General features: G+C 35.7%; 1 protein-coding gene and 1 long non-coding RNA gene across 17 annotated transcripts in view; both read left to right on the plus strand.

Moving 5' to 3' along the window:
- Nucleotides 1–26312, plus strand: part of CFAP299 (cilia and flagella associated protein 299) — a 622454-nt gene that overhangs the window by 130093 nt on the left and 466049 nt on the right. The window lies entirely within an intron of this gene.
- LOC112646576 (uncharacterized) overlaps nucleotides 8286–26312 on the plus strand; it is a 58714-nt gene continuing 40687 nt past the window's right edge. The window contains exon 1 of the long non-coding RNA XR_003127736.3: nucleotides 8286–9431. This is a non-coding gene — a long non-coding RNA (uncharacterized LOC112646576). The remainder of the gene's footprint in view (nucleotides 9432–26312) is intronic.

Genomic DNA, 26312 nt, shown 5'->3' on the forward strand with positions numbered 1-26312 from the left:
TATTTTCTTTTTTATGAAGTATGCTAATTTTAAAGCTAAGAATAATAAATAAGACAAAGTCAATACTCATTCTAAAAACCCTTTTATAAAAGTAATATATATTCATTATGGAAAGTAAAAAGCAAGTGAAAATAATAAAGATTGTCTATAATTCTACAAATTTGTTTTGGCATTTTGATATACTTCTTTCTCCATTTCTTTTATATGTGTGAATCTGCATTTTACATACTATTTGAAATTTGAGTCATATCATTTGTCCAATTTTGAAACTTGCTTTTTAACCTAATGAAAGGTATATCATGGATACTGTTCGACGTCATTGAATACTTTCTGTGACCTGTTTATTTATAAAAAATTTTAAATAAAAATGTGTATATTTAAGGTATACAACATGATGATTTTATATACATATATGTTGTAAAAGCACCCCCACTGTTGAGTTAATTAACATGTCCATTACCTCATATATATACTTCTTAAAAATAAGAACACTTAAATTTTACTCTCTTAGCAAATTTCCATTATATAATGCAATATTATTTACTATGTCACTATATTATACATTTATCTTATAACAAAAAGTTTGTGTCCTTTTATCATACTCTCTTCATTTTCCCCACATGCCAAACACTGGGAACCACCAGTTCTGCTCTGTGTTTCTATGAGTTTGACGGGCTAAAGTAACTTCATATAGTATATGCTTTGTCTTTCTGGCTTATTTCACTTAGCATAATGGCTTCCAGGTTCATTCATGTTGTTGCAAATGTCAGTATTTCCTTCTTTTTTAAAGATAGAAAAATATTCCATTATATATATATATATATATATATATATATATATATATATATATACACACTACATTTTCTTTATCCATCAATCTGTTGAAGGACACTTAGGTTGTTTCCATACTTTGGCTATTGGGAATATTGTCTATTGTGAATAATGCATCAGTGAACATAGGAGTACAGATAACGCTTTAAGTTAGTGATTTCTTGTAACATAATTTTTTAAGGATTTACTTATTTATTAGAGAGAGCATGAGTGGTGGGAGGGCCAGAGGGAGAGAGAGAATCTCAAACAGACTTCTTACTGAGCATGCAGGCCAACATGGGGCTAGATTCCAGAACCCTGAGATCGTGACCTGAGCTGAAACCAAGAGTCAAATGCTTAACTGACTGAGCCATCCAGGTGTCTCTTAGTAACATGATTTTTAATGGTGCTATCATAATATGGATGTACCATGTTTAGTTTAGGATTTTTTTTAAAGATTTATTTATTTATTTATTTTGAGAGAGAATGAGAGTGTGAGTCCAAGAGGGGGCACACAGGGAGAGAAACTCAAGCAGACTCCTTGCTGGATGATGGAGCAGAGCCTGATGCAAGGCTTAATCTCATGACTGTGAGATCGTGACCTGAGCCGAAATCAAGAGTCAGAGCTCAACCGACTGAGCCCCCTAAGCACCCTTAGGATTTTTGTTGCACTTTATATTTCATTAGGGATATTTTCTTCTTATGTTATATATAATAATGGTAATATGCTTCAGACTTGAATTTGCTTTCTAAACCACTGATAGATATTATTTTTACAATGTAATGATTAAATCTTGAATCTAATGTTTCTGACATTTACATTTCTACATTACTGTACATATCACTAACACTTACTGAATACACTTTTTTATCCCTTTAATTTTTACCTTTTTGTATTTTGATTTAGGTGTGTGTTTTTTAAAGATTTTATTTATTCATGAGAGACACAGAGAGAGAGAGAGAGAGAGAGAGAGAGAGAGGCAGAGACACAGGCAGAGGGAGAAGCAGGCTCCATGCAGGGAGTCTGACATGGGACTCGATCCCAGGTCTCCAGGATCATGCCCTGGGCCGAAGGTGGCAATAAACCGCTGACCCACCCAGGCAGCCCAACAGTTCATTTTTTTTTAAAGGTAAATAATATACATACTGTCAATATTTATTTGAATAAAACCCCCATTCTAGAGTGTGGTGGCAACATCTGTCATAACTTCTCACTAAACCATACCATTGTACATCTCATATTTTATGTATTTAAAATGTATTTAAAATAGCTATTAATAGCTAGCCTAGCCCTACAGAATTTATTTTATTGACTTCATTTCTTTGTTGCTGTTTGAATGACTGGCTTATGTATTTGTGTTTTGAAATAAGCTCAGGGCAGCCTGGGTGATTCAGCAGTTTAGCACTGCCTTCGGCCTGGGGTGTGATCTTGGATACCAGGGATCGAGTCCTGGGTTGGGCTCCCTGCATGGAGCCTGCTTCTTCCTCTGCCTGTGTCTCTGCCTCTCTCTGTCTCTCTCTGTGTCTCTCATGAATAAGTAAATAAAATCTTAAAAAAAAAAGTTGTTCAAATTTTACTTTTGGGAGGAACTCTTATTTAAACTTCTGGTTAGTCCTCAGACCACTGCAGTCTGGATTCAACTCCTGTCTCAGCTAAAACTGACCGACCCTGTCAGCATCACCAGTGACTTCTAGTTAATCAATCCATTGGTCATTTAATACTTCTCTCCTAACTAATCTCTCTGAAGCATTTGGAATTATTGAGAATGGATTCCCAGAAGAATATGGTAGGAAACCATGAGAGAATGGTGTCCTAACAGGCAGTCTCCTTTAGGTGCCCTTCTGTCACTACAGGGAAAATAAGGTGTTCAGTCTTTGACTCCATTCTCTTTTGACTTATTAATTTCTCCTAGGAAGAGCTCATTTAAAAGCTGTTTCCAGGGATCCCTGGGTGGCGCAGCGGTTTAGCGCCTGCCTTTGACCCAGGGCGCGATCCTGGAGACCCGGGATCGAATCCCACGTCGGGCTCCCGGTGCATGGAGCCTGCTTCTCCCTCTGCCTATGTCTCTGCCTCTCTCTCTCTCTCTGTGTGTATGACTATCATAAATAAATAATAATAAAAAAATTAAAAGCTGTTTCCTAAATTTTATGTACAAGAGCCTGATGTATTTCATTACAGTAAAATCCTTATCTCTATGATTCAGATTCAAGTTGTACTATAGTATTAATAAAATAGGTCAGGTTGAACTATAAAAAAGTCAGGTTGTACCATAGTATTAATAAAATAAGACTACACCAAACCATCATATGTTAGATTCCAGTAATTCTACTAGTTCAGTATACTTAATACTCAATCTTCTCATTTGTTGAATTAACCAGTTATTTTTTGGAAACTGCTGTCAAAGCAATTGTAAATTTATTCTAAAACAATTTAATATTTGTGGTATTTGACAGTATATTCAATGAATCTTCAGTTACATCTGATAGAAATACAAGTTTCGTCTGTCTTACATGTGTGTCTTACTCAAAGCATGGTACCAGTGCAAGTCTGTTTCTGGTGCTCATAAATAAAATACCAACAAACCCACAATATTGGTACAGACTGTTCTGGACTAGGTTATAAAATGTTAACCACAGGAAGTGATTTTAGTTCTTTTTTTGAAATCTTTTTTTCCCTCCATGAGGCTGCCTACGTACTTAGTGTGGTATTTCCTGGATCTTCTAAGTATTCAAAATTACTGGAATAAACAAATGGAATGTAATCTTATTTTCTTAAACAAAATATGGACAGATAAGTAAAATGACAGTGATCTAAGCCTGATTGTTTTGAAAATGGAGGTTTTAATAAAGCCCATTGAAATTTATAAAATGTCTGTTCATAGCAAGTGCAGATCAGTGCATCAACCATCTACCTTTTTTTTTTAAAGATTTTATTTATTCATGAGAGAGACACACACAGAGAGAGGCAGAGACATAGGCAGAGGGAGAAGCAGGCTCCATGCAGGGAGCCCGACATGGGACTCAATCCCAGGCTCCAGGATCACGCCCTGGGCCGAAGGCAGGTGCTAAACCACTGAGCCACCCAAGGATCCCCACTGTCTACCTTTCCAATAATTTCTAACATTACTTAAGCCTTTATAACTCTAGCTTATCTCATCATGGCCTTTAGACATTTGTATTTGCAACATGAGTTATTGCTTGTTGAATTTTACATTGTTTTATTTTTTTAAAATTTTTAAATTAATTTATTTATTTATGATAGTCACAGAGAGAGAGAGAGAGAGAGAGGCAGAGACACAGGCAGAGGGAGAAGTAGGCTCCATGCACCGGGAGCCCGACGTGGGACTCAATCCCGGGTCTCCAGGATCGCGCCCTGGGCCAAAGGCAGGCGCCAAACCGCCGCGCCACCCAGGGATCCCCAAATTTTACATTGTTTTAAATGGGAACAATGGTACTAAAAATGGAATTCATGATGGGCTCAGTTTTTTGCAGTCGGTGCCTACTTTCATAATTAAAGCAATGTGTTCTTAATTTCAATATATATATATAGATAAAGTACACGTAAATTCATTAAAGTTAATTAAACATTAAATAAATATCTAGTCATATGACAAATTTGAACTTGTGTCAATATTTTTAATGACAAAAAAATTTCTACAGTGTTCAAAGACGGTACTATTTTTGATGTAAAATTTATTCCCTTTATTTTTTCTTACTTATAAAAGGAAAAAACAAGGTAAATTAAGTGTAGTAGTTTGGAAAATATTATTTTTTAATTTATTTTTTATTTTTATTGTTGAAATATAGTTGACAGTGTTATATTAGTTCAAGTGCACAACACAGTGATCTAACAATTGTATACATTACTCATGCTCACCATGATGAGTGTAGTTACCATCTGTCACTATATAACATTATTACAGTATTATTGATTATATTCCCTCTGCTATACTTTTCATTTCTGTGACTTATTTCTTTTACAACTGGAAGTTTGTACCTCTTAATATCCTTCACCTCTTTCAGTTTTTTTCTTTTTTTCTTTCCCTTTTTTCCCCCTTTTTTCATGAGAGACAGAGAGAGAGAGAGGCAGAGATATAGGGAGAGGAAGAAACAGGCTCCCTGTGGGGAGCCTGGTGTAGGGACTCGATCCAAGGACCCCAGGATCATGACCCCAGCCAAAGGCAGATGCTCAACCACTAAGTCACCGAGGTGCCCCACACTTATTTGATTTTTAAAAATTTTCCTGCATGGACTTTAATTATTCTGATCATTTTGCTAATTATCTTGGTTCTGCTCAACTGCCCAATATTTTACCACATGGTAAATAATTTGAAATACTTTATGTTTTGGGTGGCCCATTTTAATTTTCTTGATCAAGGATGACAGATTTTATAAAAGGCCATGATATAATCCCTCTCCCATTATTTTTATACTATGAAATGCTTAGATGAATGAGTCACATTTGTGTGGTGTTGAGAAACCACAACTTAATTCAAGACCACTGTGGGCCAGAATCTAATTTTATCAACATTTGGAACTTGTATTGTTTTGAGGTTTTGCATATATCCGTTCAGCAGGTAATTTGTTAGCTAAAATAAGAAGAAAATAAAGTATTGTGCTTTTATTTTCATTGATGATATGAGAGGAAAATCACCTACCATCATGACTTTTCTCTCATACTGAAAACCAAAGCTGTGTTCTTTATTTTACCTGATCTCTGTATAGCATTTATCACTTAAGACTGACTCCTCCTGATACTATCTCACCTCCTGCCTACCATGTTGTGCTTCTTTGCTGGCTTTCCTTTTGCTTTCATGGATCCTTTTGGGAGCTATTTCCCCTGGATCTACTTCTGCTTAACCTTAAATGATGGTGTTCTGTTGTTTTTCACATCTGCTTCTGTGTTCTTCATTTGACATCTTTTTGTCTATTCCATTTCTTCCTATAGCTTCAACTTCTAAAGACTCTCAGTTCTGTATGCATACAAACCCCTTCTTAGCTCATGACCCTGGATCACCTTTGGAAGATGATTACAAGCTGTGATAGGTGTGAGAGGAGCAATGAGAATAAATAAATAATGAAAAAAAGACATAAAGGGAGAATCTGACCTAGTTTGGGAAAGGTAGTTAGGGAAGGCTTCCTGGCGGAACTGATAGGTGAGGTAGAGTCTGAAGGCAGTGATGGAAATGATGTCATGAAGAAGCAGAAAAGCAAGATTCTTGCACCTGTCTAAAATTGAGTTTGCCAAACATCATTCTCATAATATCAATACCTGATTAAAATCCTTCAGTGCTATCTCATCGTTTACAAAATACAGTTAAAACCCTTTAGTGTAGGACTCAAAGTCCTTCATATCCTGGCCTCAAGTTAATTTTCTTTCTTTTCTTAAATTTCTATTTGATTTCTCACACTCCCCTTGATGTGCCTGGTTGGCCCCAAAACATAAGTGCACATTTAAGACTTTGTCATTTGTTTCCTACTACTCTCTTTGCTTTGGATTGTCCTCCTTCCACATTTTCTTTTTCTTGGTGAGCAGCTCTTACTCACCATTCAAAGCCCAATGAAATAATATTGTACCTCTGGAAATTAAATTTTCTACTCAGTGGGTTTTCATAGAACTTTTGACTTTGTTATGTTCTTATCATTCTCACAAAAGACACTATTGTATAGATGCTAAAAGCAGGGGCTCTGACACAGACCCACCTGGAATCAGGATCCTGAATCTTTTATTATCTGTGTAATCTTGTATGAGTTAATGGTAGTACCTCCAGCATAGGGTTGTCATAAGGGTCCTACATACTTATTTCTTAGAACAGTAGCTGACTTGTATTAAGTATTCAGTTTCTAGTTGTTGTGGTCCCTTTTTTATTATACATCATCAAGCACATGCAGGCTCGAAGCCCCTTGGGGCAGAAGCTATGTTTATTTACCTTTGTGCTGACTGCAAAATAAATGTAAAAACAGATATTGTTAAATTGAGGTGAAAGACACACCAAAGCATTACAGTTCAGGCTTTAGTTAATTGATGGAGTGTTATTTCCTATAATGTATCACAACCGTTTATTCATTCACAGATATTTGTGGAGTACTTACTCTATGCCAAGCACAGTGCTAGGAACTAGGGATGAAATGGTCAGCAGAGACACAAGACTCATGCTTTTGTGAATTTTTCACAAAGAATCGTGGTTAAGAAAGATGTTAATCTGTCATCCAAATAGATGTATAATTCATACTATGCCTCGTTCTATTAAGGGGTAGCAGGAGGCACTTTTTGTGCTTATCATAAGGAAGAGGTTGATTTGGTTTGAAGTGTTCTAAATGGCATCCCTGAAGAGATGATAGATGTTTTGTGATGAGACAGGTTAGAAAATATTAACAAGATGGAAGGGAGAAACTGATGAGCATGAGGGAAAGATGCTTGGGACAGAGAGAGCAGGGGAGAGAGTGATAGGAGATAGGGCAAGTAGAAGTAGGTCTTTGTAGAGTAGGAGTATGTTTTATATTTAGGAATAACAGGAAATCATTTTTAAGTACTAGATGTTACCAGTTTGCACTTAGAGAAAAATAATTCTCTGTATGCAGTGTGGAGAGCAGATGGATAGGCCTGGAAAGGATATAAATTAATGTCTTGGGGCAGCCCCGGTGGCAGCGGTTTAGCACCGCCTGCAGCCCAGGCATGATCCTGGAGACCCTGGATCGAGTCCCACGTCAGGCTCTCTGTATGATGCCTGCTTCTCCCTCTGCCTGTGACTCTGCCTCTCTCTCTGTCTCTATAAATAAATAAAATCTTTAAAAAAATTAATGTCTTAGGAAGATGATGAGACCTTTCTACGAGTTTGATGATGACTCGACTTGGATGGATTAGAAAACCCAGGAAATACTACATTGGACACAAGGAAGCTCCTTCCTAGAGTTGATATCTAGGTAAAGCCTTAGAATGCTGCCCAGCATTTTTACTTAAATTTTATGCTTTATTGTTTTTTTTTTAATTTAAATTCAAGTTAGTTAACATATAATGTATTATTAATTTTGGGGTAGAATTTAGTGATTCATCAGTTGCATATACCACTCAGTGCTTATTCCATCAAGTGCCCTCCTTAATATCCATCACCCAATTACCCCATCCCTCTACCTACTTCCCCTCCAGCAGCCCTCAGTTTGTTCTCTATAGTTAAAGGTCTATTATAGTTTGTCTATCTCTCTGTTTTTATCTTTATTGTTTCTTCTCTGCTCCTAAATTAATTAGTTTTGTTTCTTAAATTCCACAGTAAGTCTTCTGACTTACTTTGCTTAGCGTAGTACCCTCTAAATCCAATCTATATCTTTGCAAATGGCAAGATTTAATTCTTTTTGATGGCTTGAGTAATATTCAAATATATAATAACATATAATATATATATATATATATATATATATATATCACATCTTCTTTACCCATTCATCCATCAGTGGACATCTGGGCTCTTACCCATAGTTTGGTTATTGTGGACATTGCTGCTATGAACATTGATACATGTGTACCTTTTGAATTACTATCTTTGTATCCTTTGGATAAATACCTAGTAGTGCAATTGCTAAGTCATAGGGTTGTTCTGTTTTTAACTTTTTGAGGAACCTTCATACTAATTTCCTGAGTGGCTGCACCAGTTTGCATTCTCACTGTAGTTCATTGTTAATATATATTTTACTTATTTACTTTTAATTTTTAGTTAAATATTTAGTTAAATTTTACTTAAAATCTCATCATTATGGGTATTTTTAGAAGAATAAAATGAATCATCTCTTCTTAAATTCCATTGGGAGAATAAAATGAAACTTCTGTTTTTAAGATGTATGTACCGGTGGAGAGGCAGAACATGAAACTATTATAGTTTTAGTTTACTAAGATTTCTAAGATTTTTGGGAGTTTGTGGCAAATAAGGTATAAGAAGGCACTGTAGAAGTGAGAAGTTATGTAGCATTTTTTGGCAAGGTCGAGGCAGGTGGGCTTAGAAAAGGGTAGTTCGGGATCTAAAAGAAACAAAAGTGAGGAAGAAGATGAAGAAGCAATATCTATAATAAATATGAAAGGATATATGTGTGTGTACATATGTAAAGGATGCATATGACGTTAAGGTATATATATGAATATATGGATATACATATGATGAAGAAAGGAGTATATTGCTAAAAAGTGATGAAAATACATCTTATCTTTATAATTTTTCCAGAGCACTAATAGATTAGGTAGTTAAAATTTACAACTTCTGCTTCTTTCATACTTCTTTAAAAATAATGAGTTGTAAAAAAAAAAACATAAAAAAAATAATGAGTTGTACAGCCAGATTATATATGTAGTGACCAAAACTTAATCTCTCTTTCCTGAGTGGAGGAACTAACTTGTTACATTTTAAAGTAATGTTCTTTTCTTTGTTAATTTACTTGTGTAGGTGCTAAACGAGGTGTGACATGGTTTTCTATTATTACAGGGGAGTGACATGAACTTTCATCACCTTTTCTCATGTGCAATTGTACTCGTTTTGACAGAGGCTAGAAATGATAGCATAAAACTGTTAAAAGTAATGATGCAAAATTGACTATTACTATAAAGAAATTTACAAGTGGAAGTCATTTCATAAGGGGTGAGTATTGTTACAATGACAAAAATAGGTTCAACTATCATCTAATTTTTCCAACCAAGACACTTGGATGCTAAGCAATACAAGAAGGTGCTTATTAAAGTAAAAACACATGTGGTTATATATGTGAACTGAAAATAGCCCTCTTAATATGAAATCTTAGAAGATACTTTATTTCAAGGGTTAACGTTTATACTGTGTGGAGAAAAAAATATTTTCCATTACCTCAGTAGGAAATCCTATCGGTCATACCTTTGTGTTCCTAAAAAAATGTTTGCTTGGTAATTTCTACTGATGGATAAATGTGAATGAACATACTTTTTTTTAATGCTTTTGTTCCTCAACTCGGTATAGATGACATTTAGATGTAAGTGATAAAAATGATATTTAACTGCATGTGACTTTAAATATAAAACACTGCCACTCATAAATCTCCAGACTGAGTGGTAGATATATTTTAACATCAGAGTTCTCATTTTAAGAATTTTTGGCCATATGACAGGCACTGAGGGGAGCACTTGACGGGATGAGCACTGGGTGTTATACTATATGTTGTCAAATCGAACTCCAATTAAAAAAATATACAAAAAATAAAGAATTTTTGGCCATAGTAAATCTAGGTGAGACTGTATTTAAAACATATATCTATATGAAGATATTCTTGGGTGTAGGAAATCTTATTTTTTATAATCAAATGATTATTATTGGAATCAGTGGGGGTTCCATACATCCAAAGATAATAGTGTCATTGAGATTAGTATACTTGCCGAAGAATAAGTCTCATTGAGGCTAGAGTAGTTAAATGAAAGGCTGTGGTTTATTATTTTTAAGAAATGAATTGAGTGACATTTTTACTACTACTCTTATTTTAATTTATTTTTTTTAATTTTTATTTTATTATTTATGATAGTCACACACAGAGAGAGAGAGAGAGGCAGAGACATAGGCAGAGGGAGAAGCAGGCTCCATGCACCAGGAGCCTGATGTGGGATTCGATCCCGGGTCTCCAGGATCGCGCCCTGGGCCAAAGGCAGGCGCTAAACCGCTGTGCCACCCAGGGATCCCTTATTTTAATTTCTATTCATGATTTTGCAGGAAAAGAAAATTTGGGACTTTAATTTCTCTGTAATTTGAATTATTAATATATTGACTCCTGTGTTTATATATAGTATCCAGGAAATTCTTTTTTTTGTATATATATATATTTTTTATAATTTTTATTTATTTATTTATGATAGTTACACAGAGAGAGAGAGAAAGAGAGAGAGAGGCAGAGACATAGGCAGAGGGAGAAGCAGGCTCCATGCACCGGGAGCCCGACGTGGGATTCGATCCCGGGTCTCCAGGATCGCGCCCTGGGCCAAAGGCAGGCGCCAAAACGCTGCACCACCCAAGGATCCCCTTTTTTGTATATTTTTTAATTGGAGTTCGATTTGCCAACATATAGTATAACACTGAGTGCTCATCCCATCAAGTGCCCCCCACAGTGCCTGTTACCCAGTCACCCTGTCCCCCCACCCACCTCCCCTTCCACTAACCCTTGTTTGTTCCCAGAGTTAGTCTCTCATGTTCTGTCACCCTCTCTGATATTTCCCACTCATTTTCTCTCCTTTCCCTTTAATCCCTTTCACTATTTTTTATATTCCCCAAATGAATGAGAACATACACTGTTTGTCCTTCTCCGACTGACTTACTTCACTCAGCATAATACCCTCCAGTTCCATCCACGTTGAAGCAAATGGTGGGTATTTGTCATTTCTAATGGCTGAGGAATATTCCATTGTATACATAGACCACATCTTCTTTATCCATTCATCTTTCGTTGGACACCGAGGCTCCTTCCACAGTTTGGCTATTGTGGACATTGCTGCTAGAAACATCAGGGTGCAGGTGTCCCGGCGTTTCATTGCATCGGAATCTTTGGGGTAAATCCCCAGCAATGCAATTGCTGGGTCGTAGGGCAGATCTATTTTTAACTCTTTGAGGAACCTCTACTCAGTTTTCCAGAGTGGCTGCACCAGTTCACATTCCCACCAACAGTGTAAGTCTTTCTCCACATCCTCTCCAACATTTGTGGTTTCCTGCTTTGTTAATTTTCCCCATTCTCACTGGTGTGAGGTGGTATCTCATTGTGGTTTTGATTTGTATTTCCCTGATGGCAAGTGATGCGGAACATTTTTCATGGGCTTGTTGACCTACACATGGGTCCTCTTTGGTGAAATTTCTGTTCATTTCTTTTGCTCATTTCATGATTGGATTGTTTGTTTCTTTGCTGTTGAGTTTTAATAAGTTCTTTATAGATCTTGGAGACTAGCTCCAGGAAGTTCTTAATTGAATTATGAGGTAGATAAAACTTGACTTTTTTTTTCCTCCTTCATTATTTCCCAGAAGCTCTTCTATTCCTAAACTTAGCTATTCTTTATCTCAGCCTCATAAACTTGAACTCTTAATTATCTGATTAGTATATTAAAGTCAGTGGGATTAGAAAATAACACATGAGTTAAGTGTGAATTATTGCCAGTGTTTCTGTTCTAAGGTTAATTGTTTAGTTTGTGGAGGTTCTGTGTAAAATAAATAAAGGAAAAAAAAAGGAAAAGAAAAGTTGGCCATGCGTGGCCGATGGTGGTTAATCCAGTTCTATGAACTAAAGTCTCTCTAATAATATTTTCCATTTTTAGATGATAAAGATATACTTTCCAGGGTTATTTTCATTTTCACTGAGAACTGAATTTACTCCAGAGTTAAATGGAATAATTTTAAACCCAATTTCAGATCATTCTCTTATTTCTGGTTCTAGAGATTTTGACTTTCCTGCATCATATATCTGCATACATTCTTTCATGAAGGTTTATTTCTTCTTATTTATGTAAATGTGTGTTTGTATGTGGGTTGGTGGGGAAAGGAGCTGCCCATCAGTTCAGGTCATCACATTGCCACAGATGCCTGAAGGTATTGTTCATAGTGAAAATTCAGAGAAATAAACTTTGAGCAGTGTGATGGGAGTGGCATTCTTTGTAGTATCACACAACCTTCCTACACTAGCTGCTCCTAAAGTCTAAATAGTGAAAAATATTATACTCATTTGAAAAATGTTATTAGTTGTATTTGGGAGCCTTTAGAACTATATCCTATAAAAAGAATTGAAGCAGTTTTTCCAAGCAGTACATTCAGAGTGCTGCTTTAGTTTTATTATACTCACTTCAGAAGCACTGCTTTCTTGGATCTTTTGAAAGTCTTCTTTTGGAAGATTCAACTTGAATTAAAATCTAATTTGTCACAAAATCATATTGATTTCCCTTCAAAAAGAGATCTTAAATTCATTGACAGCTGCCCCTTTTCACTGCCACTTCTGTGGCATCATTTCCTCCATAGAAGACCACCACATTGGCCTATCTGGTCCGGATACTTACTGTCTTGCTTTTCTCCACAAGCCCATCATGTGATGCTTTTGCAACAGAAACATATTATGGGTACAAAAGTCCAAACCTCAGGAACCTTTGTAATGGTCTCTTCTTTTCCTGGACTTTTAGATTCCAGAAACTTCTGTTATTGGAGATTTATTTTGTATATCCTTGATTAAAAATAATTAATTACAATTGATTTCCATGTAAAGACAGATGACACTTTAACAGTTTGTCTTCATACTATACACTATAATTATACCAAAAATAGCTTTAATTATACTAGCTAGGTATATTTCAAAAATAGGTCTCAGCTGGTATACAAGAATAATCCATAATTGAGACCTTAAAAATTGTGTCATGTCTACTGCACCCTAGGAAAAAACAAAATAAAAAATTATATTTAGATTGTACAGAGAAAGGTGTTATTTCTCTAGGGGAAAACAGTGTGAATTTGATTTTTTTCCCCACTCACTCACATTCTGAAATTTTCCACACTTCTGCCTTTTTAATATTAATATCCAAATAAATGGACCATCCATGCAGTAAAGTGCTTCACAGAGAAGGGCTGTATACTGATACCATTCTGTGCTAATAGTTATTTTTCTGTAGCGTGGGTGAGAGAGATAATTTTTTTTTCTGATGACAACCAATTCTATGGAATGGATGATCCAAAATAAGCAATTTTTCTGTTTTGATTTGTGTTCTGTCAAATGTAATAAAAAATAAGTAAGGAATTGTTGCAATAAGAACTTGGTATTATAAACCTTGTAATGTCTCTATCCTGCTATATCAAGTGGATCTTTTCTTCAGACTCTTCATCTTTCTAACACTGATTAGCTAAGTTGACTATCTAAATTTACTGGAAGAATAATTCTCTCTGTCTCTCATTCTCTTTCTCTGGGGGGGGAGGGACAGAGGTGGGATGGGGAAAGAGAGGGAGAAAGAGAGAGAGAGCATGAGAGAGAGAAAAATGAAAGAATGAGAAACTAGGGAGATAAAATAAATGTTGATGTTGATTACCATTCAATTCCATTCAATTCCAAGTTTTCTTCTATAATAAAATTTCATTGTAGCTGTTAATTCAGTGGATAGTAGGTGACATCATCTATACTTTGATCATGAGGTCTTGCAGACAGAAGCTTGTGGTTTATATCAGTTGCTATAAAACATTTCTGGATGATTTCAGTATTTTCTGTTACCTCAGTTTATCAATTCCTTGCTCCCCTTTCTCACTTTGATATTCACCTGGTAAAATCCCAGACTTGGTACAACTCATTTTTGATTACTATGTGCCTGTACCTGTGAAGCTGAGCATGCCTAGAAAATGCATCCTATGTTGAAATTCACTCTAATTTCATGATCACTAAGCCAGATATCTTGTTATTGCTTCCTGGTAGTCCTATTAAATTTACCTAATCCATTTGCTCTCCCACTCTCCTAGATGGCTTTTTATACTTTTTTCTACCTGTTCAGCAACCCCCATCTTCACTTAGCTGATGACCCTTCTTCCCATCTTACTGAGAAAACAGAAACAATCAAAATAGAAATCATAAAAGCTACCACAGCTGAAACAATCCATCTGCATTTGTGACCATATATTTAGGCTTTTCCTGTTTTTATCAATGAACTTACTGTGCTTCAACTAAAAGCTCATCTTTCCACTGATATCCTCTCTTGCCAACTCGTGGACATTGCTCCAGGCTCCCTCTATACTTTCAATATAAACTTTTCTCTCACTATTAGGTCATTCATCACAGTGGAAGAATATGCTGTAATTTTTCTCATCTTATAAATCCCTATCTTGAGTCCATATTTCATTCTTTAAGGTTTTTTTAAAAAAAGATTTATTTATTATTTGAGAGAAAAAGAGAGTTTGCGTGCAGGGGTAGGGGCAGAGGGAGAGGGAGAAGGAGAGAAGCAGACACCTTGCTGAGCATGGAGCCGGACCTGTGGCTTGATACCACTCTGAGATCATGACCTGAGCCAAAATCAAGAGCTGGATGCTCAACTGATTGAGACGCCCACTTGCTCCTCATTTTTGATGTCATCTCATTTCACTGTACCCCTTTACTTCAAAACTACTTGAGACAGTTATGGTTTCTGCATCCAAGTTCTCTCATTTATTTCTCACTTTAGAAAATATTATATTCAGATGTATTGATCAGCACCATGTAGTATGCAAGGTCTGTTTTATTCGTTTATGATTTCTTAAACTAGTGAGTTTTATCTAATGTTTTTATTTAATATATTAAAAACCTTGTTTTCTATCATCTTAAAAACATGGTTACTAAACTTACTAAATTCCCAATGAAAAGATACTGAAATGTAACATTTCACTTTTTAAAAAATTCATGGGACATTTTGTAGCTACTTTTGTAACAATGAGAATTATCATTTAATCTTGGAGTTGACTCTATTTTACTAGTAAGAGAATTAATTTCTTAGAATGCCTCTGGTATGGGCTTGATGCAGGATACTATGACTAGAAACATACCATAGCTTTTCCTGTCATGAAATTGCAGTGGTTTTCTTGAACTCATTCTAATCAAGCATTCTTCCACCCCTACCTCTTTAATGAATCTGCTTTTGTTCTGGTCACCACTGATCTCCATGGTTTTTTAATTAATTAATTAATTAATTAATTAATTTTTAAGGTTTTATTTATTTATTCACGAGAAACACACACACACACACAGAGAGAGAGAGAGAGAGAGAGAGAGAGGCAGAGACAGAGGCAGAGGGAGAAGCAGGTTCCATGCTGGGAGCCTGATCTGGGATTCGTCTATGGGATCATGACCTGAACTGAAGGCAGACGCTTAACCACTGAGCCACCCAGGTGTCCCAAAGTTTTTTTATTTTATTTTTTTAAGATTCATGGTTTTTTTTTTTTTCCCTCTGGTGGCTGATCTGTAGTTTTGGGCTGGTGGAGACAATCACTTTATTTTTCTTGGAACAACACCTTTACTTAGTTTCTAAGACTCTCCTAGGAAACCACATTCCCCCATTTCTGCTCTACTCTATTGGTCATTTCTGCTCAATCTCACTGGTTGGTTCATTATCTTCAATAATATTTTTTAGGATTATAATCTGTATTTTCACATCTTCTCTCTGGAGGAAAGAGGTCAAGTAAGTTGTTTTAGAAGAATCTACCTTCTTTTTTTTTTTTTTTTATTTATGATAGTCACAGAGAGAGAGAGAGAGACAGGCAGAGGGAGAAGCAGGCTCCATGCACCTGGAGCCCAATGTGGGACTCGATCCCGGGTCTCCAGGATCGCGCCCTGGGCCAAAGGCAGGCACTAAACCGCTGCACCACCCAGGGATCCCAAGAATCTACCTTCTTATAATACATCCTTAAGTATCAGCTGGCTTCATGTAGAGCATAGGTATAATGATGAAAACCAAATGCTATGTAAAATCTAAAACAAAGTAAAAATTAATTTTCATTTTATTCCTAAAAACATATACAATAAAATATCATTTTAACATTGTCCAGTTTTTCATGTTTTCAGATATTTTAAAAGTCTTTTAATGTCTCCAGATAGATCACCACACATTGCATACATTTATTGGCATTTTGATAGCTTGGGATAGAAAGTCATATAGTCGGCACTATATGTATTATTCAGAGATTAAACTTTAGAATTCTCAGGATTTAAAAGTTTTGAAGCAATCTGGGTATTTGGATAGCATTTTAATTAATTAATTATTTTAAAAAGGATTTTATTTATCTAAATGGCAGAGCGAGAGTGCACAAGCAGCGGGGGGCGGGGGGGAGGCGGGAGGCAGAAGGAAAGGGAGAAACAGACTCCCTGCTGAGCAGGGAGCCTGATGTGGGGCTTGATCTCAGGATCTTGGGATCATGACCTGAGCCAAAGGCAGACACTTAACAGACTGAGCCACCTAGGCGCCCCTGGATAACATTTTTGAGGGCTTCTTCATGTCTACTCTTATTTCCTTATTTAAGAAGGAGTAAAAGTATATAAAGTATATGTTAGAAGACCTTCATAAAATTGTTAAAATAAACTGGGTTTGTGACTGTTATGGTCAGTCACTTTGGCTGAAAAATGTGTGGTGCTATCATTTCTTGATAATGTTGGGTATAGGAAATGTCATTTCACACTTTCATTCTAATTAATTATAAAATGCACTGGAAAAATGAACTCAAGACTAATTGTTTTAAAAGGTATTATATGCAAGTTGTATCCATTTAAGGAGTTACTTCAGGTTCAACAATATTTTATTAAAAATGTGTATAAATAACTGTATTTGTATTAAGTTGTCTGACTAGCCCATAGACATTACATGAAATTACTTGTAGTTTGATAGTATTTTATTTAATCTTTTTTTCCTTTGCTTATTTTGTTTCTTAAATTCCACATATGAGTGAGATCATATGGTATCTTTCTCTGAGTGACTTATTTTGCTTAGCATTATACTCTCTAGCTCTGTGTTGCTGCACATGGTAAAATTTCTTCTTTTTAAATGATGAATAATATTCTATTGTATATATACACTGCATCTTCTTTATCCATTCATCTCTTGTTGGATACTTGGGCTGCTTCCATAGTTTGGCTATTGTAAATAATGGAGTGCATGGAGTGCATGTATCCCTTTGAATTAGTATTTTTTTTCTTTTTTTTTTCTTTTTTTTTTTTTTTTACTTTGAGGGTAAAAGCCCAGTAGCATGATTCCTGGATCATAAGGTAGCTCTATTTTTAACTTTTGGAGGAACTTACATACTGTTTTTCAGAGTGGCTGCAGTGGTTGCATTTCCACCAACAATTCAAGACAGTTTCTTTTTCTCCACATCCTCTCTTGTGCTTTGGATTTTAGTCATTCTACAGGGATAAGGTGATATCTCATTGTGGCTTTGATTTGTATTTCCTTAATAATGAGAGATGTTGAGCATCTTTTTATGTCTATTGGCCATCTGTATGTCTTCTTTGGAGAAATGTCCATTCATGTCTTCTGCCTATTTTTAAATTGTATTATTTGTTTTCTGGGTGTTGAATGGTATCAGTTCTTTTTATATTTTGGATAGTAACCCTTTATTAGATTTATCATTTGCAAATATCTTCTCCCATTTAATAGTATTGTTGATTGTTTATAACTGTGCAGAAGCTTTTAATTTTGATGTAGTCCCAATAGTTCAATTTTGTTTTTATTTCCCTTACCTCAGGAGACCTATCTATAAAAATGCTGCTATAACTGATGTCAGAGAAATTAATGCCTCTGCTTTCTTCAAGAATTTTTATAGTTTCAAGTCTCACATTTAGGTCTTTAATCTATTTTGAATTTACTTCTCTGTATGTTAAAATAAAGTTATACAGTTTTATTGTTTTGCATGTAGCTCTCTGGTTTTCCCAACACCATTTGTTGGAGAAACTGTCTTTTTCCCATTGTATATTCATTCCTCCTTTGTCCAAAATAAAAATCCAGACCAATTTTGGATGAGCAAATCATTCTTCCTCCCATCTGTCCCCTAGCTTTTTTTCAAACTTCTAGTTCTACCCTGTATCTGCATGGGCTGTTTGTTGTGTTGTCTCTTTAAGGGCAGGGACTCTGCTTCCTACTGCCCTCTAGAGTCTCCCAGAACTGAGCTACCCAATTTTTAAAGTCCCAAGTTTTAAGTGCTGCTGGTTGTAAGAACACATGAAATTCATCCCCCTTCACTTTCAAATGCAAATGTATGGGAATTTATCCTCCCTCTTGTTAGTTCATGGGCTTCCCAGTGTGAAAGTCTGTTTTTTACCCTTCTCTGTGCCATTAGCTCCTCCTTACCACAGATGGCCCTAGACCATTTCATTCTGAAACTGCATTTTTACTTCTACCTTCTTCAGTGTGGCCTCTTCTCTACCTTTAGTTGTAGAGTTTGTTCTGCCAATCTTCAGTTCATTTAGGAGTTTTTTTATGCTGATATGAGTGTTATCTACTTGTATCTGTGCAAGGAGGCTAGTTTAGAGTCTTTCTAGTCTGCCATCTTCCCAGCCTACCAAATTTCTTTTGCTCTTAGTTGATAGTATTTTAAAGTATAATCTTTTCTCCAAGATTTTTTGGTAGCTCTTCATTCATCCACTATTCAATATGCAAGGGAGTCTGCTCATTTCTTCAGAGAAGGAATTATTCAGAAAAATGTTGTGAATAAAGTGAAAAGCAAGAGAATGCTTTATTTCAGGAGAGTGTAATGATGGGGATGGGGAAAAATCAAAGGAGAAGTTATCAGGCCTTTGACCTAGAGTTAGAGATCTCTCAGAAAGGAGCCATGTCCCCTGCCCACCCCCTTCTACTAGTTGAGCCCCAAGTGAAGAGCAGTAGAGACCTCAGAAAGGATTTTGAGATCCTAAAGCAGAGGAGACCTAGAGCTTACCCTTGTGGAAGAGCCCAGAACCTGGGGAGGAGAGACTAGTCCCCAGAGTTGAAAGGACTATGTGACATCTCTGAGGAGGATGGCCTGAGGCTTGTCCACAACTTTCCCATAGATCACCTTGCTCTGCAGTGATGAAAAATCCTCAGACACCCAATAGAGTTATGAAAATAGCAGAGAGGGATCCCTGGGTGGTGCAGCAGTTTAGCACCTGCCTTTGGCCCAGGGCGCGATCCTGGAGACCCGGGATCGAATCCCATGTCGGGCTCCCGGTGCATGGAGCCTGCTTCTCCCTCTGCCTATGTCTCTGCCTCTCTCTCTCTCTCTCTCTGAGTATCATAAATAAATAAAAATTAAAAAAAAAGAAAATAGCAGAGAGAATTGCTGGACAGGATCTCATAGATGAGAATTATTGAGTTTGACAGAATTGTAACCTCAATAGACTATCTGCCAAGGACCAAAACACAGAAGAGGTAAGATTCAAAGGACGTGAGCATGGACAAATAATACTGAGGAGTATTTCCATCCCTATTTTTTAACATTGCATAAGACTTTTGGCATTTAGATTCAATCCTAAGCAAAAATAGTGGAGTTTGAGTGAATTTAGAAATTAATTGTTATAAAAAATGAAGTTTTTTTTTTCCTATAACTGAATTTGTGGATGGAGCTTCATACCTGTTTCACACATTTCTTTTTTTCAAACATATTGAAAATTACAGCTAATTTATTCTCGACTCAGTAGACAGCCATAATCACATGATAACAGGTGATAATCACTGTTATCACTTTCTTAGGTATATTCCAGGGGCCACTTGGCTGGCATATGGAGAGCTTTGTAAGGCTTTGATGGGCAAAAATAATTTTTACAGGGACTCTACAAGTGGGATTTCCTTGACTTTTGTTTTGGGACAATCGAGATCTATATTAGAGGAGAATCTTGATATTTTTCATCATATATAAAAAAGCACCATGAATAAATAAGTTCCCATCTGTTGTGCCTAAGAATAAGTAGATAAAAGCCACACTCAGACATTTTTCAGGCTTTTAGATCCAACACTGAATAATTCCCAAGTTCATGGTAAATTATCACATTTCCTCAATATTTATAGGTTTATTCTGGAACACAGCTCTCTAGACTCTAGAATAGGCCACATGACAAGTTGCTAACAGTGAAATATGGGACATAGTCGGGAGTAATTTTTAGACAGAAAACCATAAACTTCTAGAGCTAGAGGTCAACTCTAGAAGTTTAGCCTTTCTTGGATATAAATCCTGGAGATAACTTCCTGATCCCAGGTGTTTCTATGCTGATCTTGGTGACTAGTGAAGGGACTGAGGGAAAAGATGTTTAAGCCACAGGATATAGTGTAGTTGGACATAGCCGCCTAAATATGGCTGATATAAATTAAATATTAAACATATTTGCCCATATCCTCTAAATATGTGAAATATACAATTTTAGTTTTTAATACCTTATCAAAGTAACAGCATGACATTCTGTATTTTATTAGCTTATACCATGCTAAACTACATTGTTACATCTTGAATTTAGGGACACTTGAGTCAAGTTTCCTGTTTGGCGGGGAGTCTGCTTCTCCCTCTCCCTCTGTCTTTCCCCCAACTCATGCTCTCTTTCTCTCTCTCTCTTTCTCTCTCATGAGCTCCCTCTCAAATAAATAAATAAAATCCTTAAGCAAATTCTTGAATTTATATGAAAGCATTTTAGAACAAACTTGAATAGAGAAGGCAGAATTAAATGTATTTATTGATGACAGTATTCTTCATACTGAAGAAATAAAGTTTTAAGATGAGTTTTCTTTTACATGAACTAAGCTTTTACTTAGAAGAAAACAAAAGCTGAAAAAATACCAAAATTTTTTGTTATCTTCACATATGAATGTGGCTTGTAGTCAAAAATAGATTGTTAAATACACTCACAGTTTTCCTTAGTTATGTATTCATAACTTGGTCAATCTTGACCTCTGGGTGTGAATATTGGAACTCTATACTGTGCTTTTTTTTTTTTTTTTTATACTGTGCTCTTATAAAGTTACCTATTTCTGAAAAATTGTCACTAGCAACAGAATTTATCAGGTCATAAATAACTTGAAGAATGTTATTCATTGTAACATTATTCATTAGGGGTATATAATTATTATTTCTTCACGTAGAATTGACTGTTACAGATGTTAGTATTAACTAATCAGCAACAGGAAATTACCATACATTTTGAAGATTGAACGTTTTGTTTCATTGAGATGAATGATGAGGCATTTAAATTGCCTAGAAAACACCACGAATTTATCACAAAACTGATTTCCTTTTTTTTTTAAAGATTATATTTATTTATTCATAGAGACACAGAGAGAGGCAGAGACACAGACAGAGGGAGAAGCAGGGTCCATTCAGGGCCCAATGTGGGACTCGATCCTGGGACTCCAGGATCACACTCCGGGCTGAAGTTGGCGCTAAACTGCTGAGCCACCAGGGCTGCCCCACAAAACTGACTTCCTAATGATCTCCTGCCCTGCTTCCGGAAATTGCTTTTAAAAATACAGATTGTAGCTTATAATTCATCTCTTTCACAACCCTGCTGATTCCTCCTTGTTCGTAGATTCTTTACCATGAGGACCTGCTTCATGAGTGAATTCTACAGTTGCACAGAGCCTCAAATTTTAGAAGGGCTCCATTCTTGGTTTACTGCCATGTCATCATTCTGAAATGATTAATAATTTTGAAAAAAACACTCCACATTTTCATTTTCTACTGGGTGCCACAAATTATATGGGAAGCCTTCTTCAGCTGTCCCAGACAGACTTTATTCTTTTCTCCTCTTTGTTCTTATACTTTTTTTGGTACCTGTCTGAACCATGATACCAAATTACACTATAATTTGATTATCATCTACTTGCCTTTCCAGATAGTTGCAGTGGATGCTGTTGGTACCCACTCAGATCTTTTTTACCAGCCAATTTGCCAATCTCCTAGTTGCTCTGAGCACTGGTTGCTAATAGCCCACCACTGGCCTTCTCCAGAAAATTGTGCTGATTTAAAGGTCAATCTTTGCCATAAGGTGGGCTCTCTCTGTGATGTCATTTGTACTGCAGAGCTCCTTGTGGTCATCTTTCAATCAGACTAATGTAGACTATTGCTGAGCCAATATCCTTGCCTTGCTTCATTTTCTAACCTGTCCTCCTGTCTCCTCACTATTTTTCTCCTTTGAACATTTTCTTAACAGTACAAAATTACCTGAATACTTGTGCCAGGCTCTGCTTCTAGGTGCTCCTGTGTAAACCAAGCATGAATTAGGACAGGTACTATGTATTTTTTATCTCTGCATCTCCAAGAACTGTTCTTGGCATATGGTAGGTGTCCTATTATGTTTGAGTCAAACATTTCTAGGATACTTTGTTTGAGTGGTAAAGTTCTTTCAGTGTAGTTTTGTTCAAGACATAATTGTGAAGGGTATAAATTTTGCTTTCTTCATAGATACTCAATTACCTCTAGTTTTCTAGTGTGGTCCTTCCAGCCAGGGCCTGTATTTTAGATCACCTTTTCTCGCTCAAACTTCTAAAAATGTTTATCTCTGAGTGCCTTTTAACTCACTGTTTCTTTGGAAAGGTTGTGAATTTATAGAATATTAGAATGAGAAGAGGCTTAGAGAATATTCAGAAAGGAACTGATAAAAGAAAAAATACTGGAGGCTCAGGAAACAAGAAGAAAAGAAACAATGGAAAGCAGAATTATGGTTACATATCATATAATGGACTATCCCTCTCCTCATGAGTTTTATAAATTATGTTTTAATGATTGTAACAAAGTTTATAGCACTGTCTGATAATAAGACAATGAATTTAAAAGTGAGGAAGGTAAGGGACTTAAGTTGAAGTGAGGTGTCCACACACTTCACTAGGGTGGTAAAAATGTTGATACCAGTAGATTATTATCATCACATATATAGATACTAGAATACTCAGAGGAATACTACAAAACCTATAGAAAGATATATACTCAAAACCACTACAGATTTTATTTATTTATTTATTTATTTATTTATTTATTTATTTATTTATTTAAGGGAGGGAGAGAGAGAAAGTAGAGAGAGGAAGAAGGAGAGAGAGAAGCAGGTTACCTGCTGGCAGGGAGCCAGATGTGGGACTCTATCTCAGGACCCTGAGGTCATGACCTAAGCTGAAGCCAGATGCTTAACCAACTGAGCCACCCAGGTGCTCCTCAAAACCACTATAAATAAATCAAGATGGGAGACTGAAAATTATAATAAAAAAATCCAACATCTTTTTATGATTAAAAACTCTTTAACAAATTAAGAATTGTATACGCTTAGCAGAACATGTTAAAGATCTGTATGCTGGAAATTTTTGAAAATTAATGATGAAAGAAATAATATCTAAATAAGTGGAGAAACAACTGGGTTCATAGATTGGGAGGCTCAACATAATAAAGATATCAAAATCCCAGCAAGGTTTGTTATAGATAAAGATAAGTTTATTTTAAAATTTATGTAAGACGCAGAAGCTAGAGTAGCTAAAATAATCTTGGCAAAGAAGAATAAAGTGGGAGGAATCACTCTCAAATATTAAAGTTTACTGTGTAGATGTAATAATTGAGATAGTTTGCTATTAGTAGAGGGGCATGTTGATCAGAATAGAATAGGGAACCCAGAAATAGACCCACAGAAGTATGCTCAATGTGAATTTTGATGAAGATGCAAAAAAATTCAATTAATTGAGGGTAACTTTTCGACAACTAGGGCTGGAGTAATTGGATATATCCATGGGCTAAATAAATAAAAGGAAAAAAGAAAAATAATAATTTCAACCTAAACCTCACATCTTAATTCAAAAATTTACTCAAAATTGATCATAGAATTAAATGTAAAATAAAAATATAAAACTTTTAGAGAAAACATGGAGAAAATATTTAGGATCTCGGGCTATTCTAAAGTTCTAAATATGATATAAAATGCATAATTCATAAAAAAGGAAATGAGATAATTTGGACCTCATCAAAATTAAAAACTTTTGCTATTTAAAAGCCCATGTAAAAAAGCTATTGGTTGAGAAAAAATGTTTGCAAGCTGCTCATCCGAGAAAACACTGGTATGCATAATATATAAAAAACTCTCAAAACTCAACAGTAAAAAAAAAATAGTCTAAACAGAAAATGGAGACAACATGAAGAGACATTTCAGTGAAGACAGTATACAGATGGCAAGTAAGCACATGGAAAGATGTTCAACATCATTAGCAATCAAAGAAATGCAAATTAAAATCTCCATTAGTTATTAGTACACATATTTCAGAAAAGCAAAAATTAAAAAACCCCCCACAAAACTGACAATACCAAATGCTGGTGAGGATATGAAGAAACTGGATCATTTCTACACTGCTGGTGGGGATGTACTACTGGACAGCCACTCTGGAAAAGAGGTTATCAGTTTCTTGTAAAATTGAGCACGTTAGTTATGATAGAATCCAGTAATTTATCCCAGAGAAATGAAAACCTATAGTCACATAAATTCCTATGCACTAATGTTCATAGCAGATTTCTTTATAATGGCCCTAAACTGAAATTTATCCAGATATCTTTCAAGAGATAAATGGTTAAACAGACTGTAGTACGTATTTATATACTGTATAATACTACTCTGCAATAAAACAGAAAAGACCTATTGTTTCATACAACACATCAGGTGAATCGCCAGGGAAGAACTGGAGTAAGAACAGCTGAGTGGAAAACAGCCAATCACCAAAAGTTACATTCTTTGATTCCATTTAGGGAGCATTTTTGAAATGACAACATTTAAAAAATAGAGAATGGATTAGTGAATATCAGAGATTAGGGACAAGGGAAGGGTTGGGGACAGGAGAGCGATAAACAGGAGACATTCTTATGGTAATGAAACTATTCAGTATCTTGAGTGGATGATGCATCCAGGAAACTACCTGTGATAAAACTGTACAGAACTAAATACACATGTACATTTGTACAGATATATAGATACACACAAGTATAAGTAAAACTGGGGAAAACTGAATGATATTGGTGTATAATGTTGGTATCTGGATTGTGATATTATACTATAGCTGTACACAATATTACCATTGGGAGATGGGATAAAATGCACATGGCATCTTTCTGTATTATTTCTCTTAACAGCAGGTTAATCTTTAACTTTCTTAAAATCAATAAAAAAATTTTGTTGGTAATATGGTAGAAGAAATTCAGAGTTATGCTTTAATTGTAAATTTAAATATTTTTTGTTTAAAGTCTTATTTGATATATAGGGCAGTATTAATATTTAATTTATTACGTATAGAATTTATTTTTCACTTGGGATCTGGATGTTGACACTTCATTATACTACATTTCTTGATCTACAGCCAGTTGTGAGATTAAAATATATTGAGAATTTTATAATTATAAAATTCCTTGATGAAATGGAAGTACTGATACTTGTTGTGTGTGTGTCCAGTTGTATTTCCCCTCTTAATTAATTCTGACACTGAATGTCCTACAATGTTATTCAATTCTTGCACTTCCAGGTAGTTACCTGGAATTTGAATTAGACTTCTCAAGTTTAAGGGCTCAGTTTCACAAGACTTCTACTTCAGACATTAATTGCAGATGTGCTGCCCAGGCTACCGACGTTTTTGCCCAGTTGAGTACAAATTCAGGAGTTCCCATGCAATAATTCATTAGAACAATTCACAAAACTCAGGAAAGTCCTTCACTACTGCCTGTTTATTATAAAGAATACAACTTAGAAGCAGAGACATGGAAGGGGATATACACAGGGCGAGGTATGTTGAGGGTGTAAGGTGTGTGCAGAGCTACCATGACCTCTCAGGGCACACCATCCTTCCAGTGACTCAGTGTTCACCAACTCAGAAGCTCACTGAACTGTGTCATTTAGGGGTTTTTATGGAGGTTCTCTGTAGCATGATTATTTAAATCATTGGCCACTGGTGATTAAAACAACCTCCAGCCCCTCTCACCTCCTTACTGGTCTAGGGGTGAGAAAGTTCCAAACCCGTAAATAGGTTTTGGGCTCCTCTAGCATCCATCCCCCACCTGAGGCTGCCTAGGGCTCCC

This window comes from Canis lupus, chromosome 32, assembly GCF_003254725.2.
Source record: "Canis lupus dingo isolate Sandy chromosome 32, ASM325472v2, whole genome shotgun sequence".
In the NCBI taxonomy this organism is placed as follows: domain Eukaryota; kingdom Metazoa; phylum Chordata; class Mammalia; order Carnivora; family Canidae; genus Canis; species Canis lupus.